This window comes from Aegilops tauschii, chromosome 3 (assembly GCF_002575655.3).
Source record: "Aegilops tauschii subsp. strangulata cultivar AL8/78 chromosome 3, Aet v6.0, whole genome shotgun sequence".
NCBI lineage: Eukaryota > Viridiplantae > Streptophyta > Magnoliopsida > Poales > Poaceae > Aegilops > Aegilops tauschii.
This window is the reverse complement of record NC_053037.3, coordinates 579,680,073-579,686,043: the sequence shown is the minus strand read 5'-3', so window position 1 is coordinate 579,686,043 and position 5,971 is coordinate 579,680,073. Positions and strand designations below refer to the sequence as shown.

Sequence of the window (5,971 nt, the reverse complement as noted above, 5' to 3'; positions counted from 1 at the left end):
AGTAATTAACTCTGGGCCGACAGAGAATTCATAATCCTTATCAGCAATAGCAATAGGTGAAGTAGCAAACTTAGGATCACATTTCATTCTAGCATTCAGAGATTTTTCTTTATACTTGTGTAATAATTTTCCTAGATCATCTCTATCCTTACAAGCAAAAATATCTCTAGTTGCCTCTTCACTCATAACATAGCCCGGTACCTTAGGCAATTCATATCTAGGAGGGCTAGCTCTAGCAAGTATTTCAGGAGTTTCAGTTTCAAGCTCATCATCAGATTCAACAACATCATGTTGTATTACTCTAGCAATTTGTTCATCAAGAAATTTACCAAGTGGAACATCATCATTATCAAGCATGGTATTAGCATCATAATAAGCATTATCAATAACTTGCGACATATCAGAATTAATGTCATGTGGTGCTGTTGCAAGTTTACTCATAACAGAAGGTGAATCTAAAGCAGAACTGGATGACAGTTCCTTACCTCCCCTCGTCTTTGAGGGAAATATCTTAGTCTTAGCATCCTTCAGATTCTTCATAGTGATAAATTGCTAATAATCCCAAGTGACTCAACAAATATAGCTATGCTCCCCGGCAGCGGCACCAGAAAAAGGTCTTGATAACATACAAGTATAGGGAATCGCAACAGTTTTCGTGGGTAAGTATTTAACCCAAATTTATAGATTCGACACAAGGGGAGCCAAAGAATATTTGAAGGTATTAGTAACTGAGTTGTCAATTCAACCACACCTGAAGATTACACTACACCATGCACCAGAATTCCGTACCGACGTTTGTTGGTAAAAAACCGATATTGCCGACCGACAATCTATTAGGAAAATTTCTAACAGACTGTGGGTCGGGAAACCTCTATGCAGTGACCCTCGGTCGGAAATACTACAACATACATCGTCCAACAGTCGGTCGGGAATTCTTTTATGGCCCATGAACCATCGGTCGGGAAATAACCCCGACCAACAATCGGACGTTAAATGGGCCATGCGCGCGAACGGCCTAAAGTTTAGCCCCAATAACCGGCTCGGCCCGAGAAGATTTCCCCCCAACATCAATAGCTTCTCGTTTCGTTCCCCTCGCACGCGCAAAGGAGCCAAATCCCTAGCTTTTCGTTCCCCACGCGCGCTGCCTGGGGCTCCGGTAGTCGTTCCCATGCCGTCCCACCGCCGCCACGCATCGCCCTGGGCTATCGCCGGTCGATCCCGACGCCATCCCACCGCCACCCCACCCGCCCTGCCTCTGCAGCCCCGCCCCACACAACCCGCCCTCTGCCGCGCCGCTCCAGCACCGCCCAACGCCGTCCGGCCTCCCCAACGCCGGCCCCACGCCCTCGTGCTACATCCAGCAAGGCTGCCGCCCCCTCCCTGGCCGGACCTCCCCCATCTCCACCACGAAGGGGCACGCACAGCGGCGGCGGCGAGTTGGATCGGGGCAGCGTGCTGCTGGGCAAGGGCATCGATACGGCTGACGTACAGCTCCTCCCTCCTCATCCTTGCCTCCCTCCTTCTATTTCTCTCTCCTTGGAGGCGTTTGCGACAGTGGGCTGGCGGGGAAAAGAGTGCTCCGGCAGTGGGTAACAGGGAGCACCGGCGGTGGGGAACGAGTAGATGTTCCGGTGGACAAGGCACCTCATGCTTTTCTTCTTCTCTGGTTCTCCGGTTTGCTGTGTACTGTTGCTAGCTAGTCTAATTGTGAGAAGTTTTGTGGTTGCAATATGAACCAATTTTAGAAGTTGAGCTGTTGTGTGCAGATTTTGTTTGTTTCCGTTGCAAATTTAGTGGTAGCAATATATATTAATCTTTTGTTTGTTTCCATCGGCCATATAGTTCACCTTACACTAAGAGTCATGTTTTTGGTGTTAGTCTTGTTATGCTTCTGTCCAAGATAGGTTATTTTTTGCTCTTCCAAATAAGTTCCCTAGATATGTTTGTGTTTTGTGCTTGGTCTCCCATGATGTGCTTAGTCTGCCACCATGTTTAATGTCTTTTTTTTTCGAGAACCATGTTTAATGTCCCTGTGTGCTTCATAAGAGGATTGTTCAAATGTAAAAACTTTCCTTTTACATAAGAGGATTGTTCAAGTGTGAAGCTAAGCTACCATCGATAAATAGAAGTAAGTGATATAGGAAAAAGCACTAACCTATATATCTATGCAGGCACCCTTCAGCGCACCTGCAAGTAAATGTCATTTTGCAGAAAGAGCTCATAGAGAAAGCTGAAAAGCACCCTGAATTGAAGGAAAAATATATTAAAGAAGGTGATCCGTTTGCCCATTTATGTGGAATGAAGGAGTCAAGGGGTCATGTCCGTGTGTTAGGTCTTGGGCCAACACCTCAAGATTTGGGCACACCGGGTACACGGGGTAAAATGAGCACAAGATTTGGGCACACCGGGTACACGGGGTAGAATGGAAGGACGTCAAGAAGCTGAAAATCACTTTAACATGCTGGAGGGGCATGTGCAACAAATGCATGAACAAATGGACTGAATGGAATTGATGTTAGCTTCAGAAGGAGGCATAATCTGGAAACTCCTAGCTCGCAGCACGGTTCCAATTCTCGACAAGTAATGAACTATTTCCACATCTTTTCATTGTATCAATAATCCATCTTGCATGCAATAATTCTATTTACATATAGTTGTCTGCTAGAACTCAAGAGTTGAAGCTGAGGAACATAATGATGGTGAAGAAGACGATGATGAAGAGCCCTTTGTTCATAGAAGAGTTGTTGCAAAGCCCCCTCCAAGAAGCTCATCAGCCCATGAAGATGAAAGCCTTGTAATCTACTCATCCTTACCTATATGTTTAAATTATATTTTGTTTTCAGTTGATCCAGACACTTGTGGGCGGAGAGCCCCTTGGACCAGCGACTTATGAGCTTCTTGTCAATGTTGTGATCAGAAGTGATACCAATTGTGCCTTATGAATATGAAGGCTTACGATCTATTGCTGATGCTGTCACAGGTCCATTGCATGACCATCTAGCAAGGTAATCACCAATAGTGTGTGTTTTGTCCACTTATCTCGAATTGTTTGATGTGTGATACTGACTCATGGTCACTTTGCTAGATACAAATTAAACCAGGGGCATCTTCCTCGTCCCGCCACCAAGATATTTTTCCAATCACTATTTTTGAGCTAGTATTTATTTGTGTTTTGTATAGGAGAAATCTTCTCAGTTTCTGAATACTGAGCTAGTATTCATTTTTGAGCTACAAACCAGGGACCGAAATGAGCTAGTATTTTTTTGAGCTACAAACCAGGGCTGGTCCATCTTCTCTTATTATCATGTCTGCCTAGCTCACTGCCACTTCTCTTCATCTAAAGTTTGTCTGAGATAATGTACAATACATAGTTTCAGTTTGTCTTAGATAACCTCCTCTAGTACTGTTTGTTCATGAATCTAGTCCTTCAGTTTGTTCATGAATAACCTCATGTTGTACTGTTTGTTCATGTATCTGGTCCTCAGTCTGGTCATGAATCTGGTCCTTCGGTTTTGCTGAATAGAGAATACTCATCGTCTTATTTTTGGCTAATTTCATAGTTAAATTACCTTTTGTAACTACAAGTCTTACTCGGCACACACACACACATTTATCAGCATTATGGCACATCCATAGTACAGAACAGAGCATAATACACTGCTGTTGCTTTTAAAGTTGCTATTTCTGAATCTTGTTTCTAGGCTAACCTAGTATTTATAATCTTTATTTCTCTTATGCGTAACCTGATGGTTTCATAGGTTCTGGCTCTTATACCTATGAAGATTTGTATGTACAGTACATATGCTTCTCTGAAAGTAATGGCTTAATTTAATTTATTTTTTGCGAGGTTTAATTTAATCTAATTTGTGGCACTGAAGTACATATGTTTTTCTCTGATGCATTTCTGAATATAAATAGTCAGGCGCACTAGTCTTTTCCATCCCAGAGAAAAGTAAGAAAGAAAACTAGTGGTCTTATATCTAGAAAAAAACTGTAGTTTTGAAAATACTTTGAGGTGTTTGTCCAAGTACATACCATGGTTTTACAAACTGTAGTATCCCCAATGTATCTATTGCTGTCACCAGGAAGACAGCATTCTGTTTTCGGTGTCCATGTATCTATTGCTGCCACCAGGAAGATAGCAACATCGCATTCAGTACCATTCAATTTATGGCCACAACTGAAGACTAAACAAAGATAGCTGAAATACTGTACTTCTCACATGGATAGAAAACACCAGTAAAGTGTATCTCTAATACTTAGCTATATGGTACCAGTTCTCTAGAAAAAGAAGTTACATGACCACATAACTCTTTCTTGTGTTCAAGAAATAAAAATTACGTAGTGTCAATTATGTCTTTTATGTCTCATATTCTTTCTATCTTACAGATCTCTGATGGTGGAAAGACAACATTTGTTTATGTCATTGTGGATAAGAAAACGTGAGAATACATCTTTTCTTTCGTCATCATTGTCGAAAGGCAGCTAGTACTTAGCTTCCTGTAGTTATAACTAGATGAGTGTAGCAGTCAACACAGCTACAGCTACAACATTTGTTTATGTTATTTGGTCTGCACCTCGACATGAGTTATTTTCAGTTTCACGGCATAACATAAACCGTTCAGTGCACAACATTTTTTTCACCCTGTGATATAGATCACGTGAAGATAATCATGAAATGGTTGAATCATCCAATTATTTCTCAAAACTTTGGGTCGCGTCTCCTGGTCGACTTTGGTTATTCTTAGTGTGACACTTCCGTAAGGACCCCAAGTTTACAGGCCTGCAAATCGAATTTATTCACCTCAAAAGTTAGCTGGCTGTATATTCAGTTTCTATGTTTCATGCATGATGCTCTTTACTGTTAAGTTGAACAGATAGTACTCTAGTACTTGGTGGAAAGGAAATTTCATCAGCTTGCATGTATATTAATTGTATGCTTTTTTGTCTTTACAGGTTGCTGTCGGGTTGTGTAGGAAAGACAGAGGACTAGGAAGGAACCATGATGCTGTCAGTTTGCGTCAACCTAGATATATCTTCTGTGATGGAGCAAAAACAATGCATCTTGTAGCTATCATTTTGTAAAGGATATCTTGTGTAATGGAGCACACTTTGAATCGTTGGACATGCATCTATCATTTTATAAACCTATCGGGTGCTTCGGTCACTCCTACAAATGTTTCCTCTTATTTAGTTACCTTTATTATGGAAATTATTAGTGTTATTTTTGTTTGGTCTTGGTTTAATACTTTCAGAGTACATGCAAGTTTTTGTAAATTGATAGGTATTGGTGAGATATGTAACCTGATTGATATTGTTTTGACAAGTTAATATGCCAAATACCATTGGCAAAATGCTTATGAACTATCGGTCGGCAAAAGGAAGCACCGTCCTATAGTTGGTCGGGAAATGTTCATGGTAGGGCCAACGGAAAGTTGGTCGGCAAAACTAATACCATCAGATTGTTGGTTGGGAAAGGTTCATGACAGAGCCAACGGAAAGTTGGTCGGCAAATGTATTGCCATCGAATAGTCGGTCTGGAAAGGTTCATAACAGAAAATCGGTCGGGAAAGGTTCATGGTAGGGCCAACAAAATATCGGTCGGTAATGTTTCCTATAGCCGTCCAATGGTTGGTCGGTAAAGATATGTCGGTCGGAAAAAGGCTTTCCCGTCTGGACTTTCCCCAACAGACCGTGTCGGTCGGCAATAGTCTTTCCCGACCGAGGCGGAAGCTGTTTTCCCCACCAATCTGTGTGTTGGGGAAGTAGTGTTGTGGTGTAGTGTTAATTATCTGCAGCAAAGTGATCAGTAGCAAAGTAGTATGATAGTTTTGATGATAGCAGCAGTAGTAACGGTAACAGTAACAGTGGTAGTAGTGATATTGTAGTAGTAACGATAGAGTAGCAATAGTAGTAACTTAGCAAGAACAATATATGATAAATTCGTAGGCATTGGATCGGTGACTTGTTG

General features: G+C 41.8%; 1 long non-coding RNA gene across 2 annotated transcripts; it reads left to right on the top strand.

Moving 5' to 3' along the window:
• Window positions 1–1,094: 1,094 nt before the first annotated feature.
• Window positions 1,095–5,228, top strand: LOC120962012 (uncharacterized). 2 transcript variants are annotated; one of them, XR_005752727.3, is made up of 6 exons: window positions 1,095–1,485; window positions 2,172–2,580; window positions 2,655–2,794; window positions 2,918–3,005; window positions 3,086–4,442; window positions 4,957–5,228. It is a non-coding gene; the product is annotated as an uncharacterized lncRNA (long non-coding RNA). The 2 variants fall into 2 exon arrangements; XR_005752728.2 differs by having other exon boundaries at window positions 1,108–1,485; window positions 2,921–3,005.
• The last annotated feature ends 743 nt before the right edge of the window (window positions 5,229–5,971 follow it).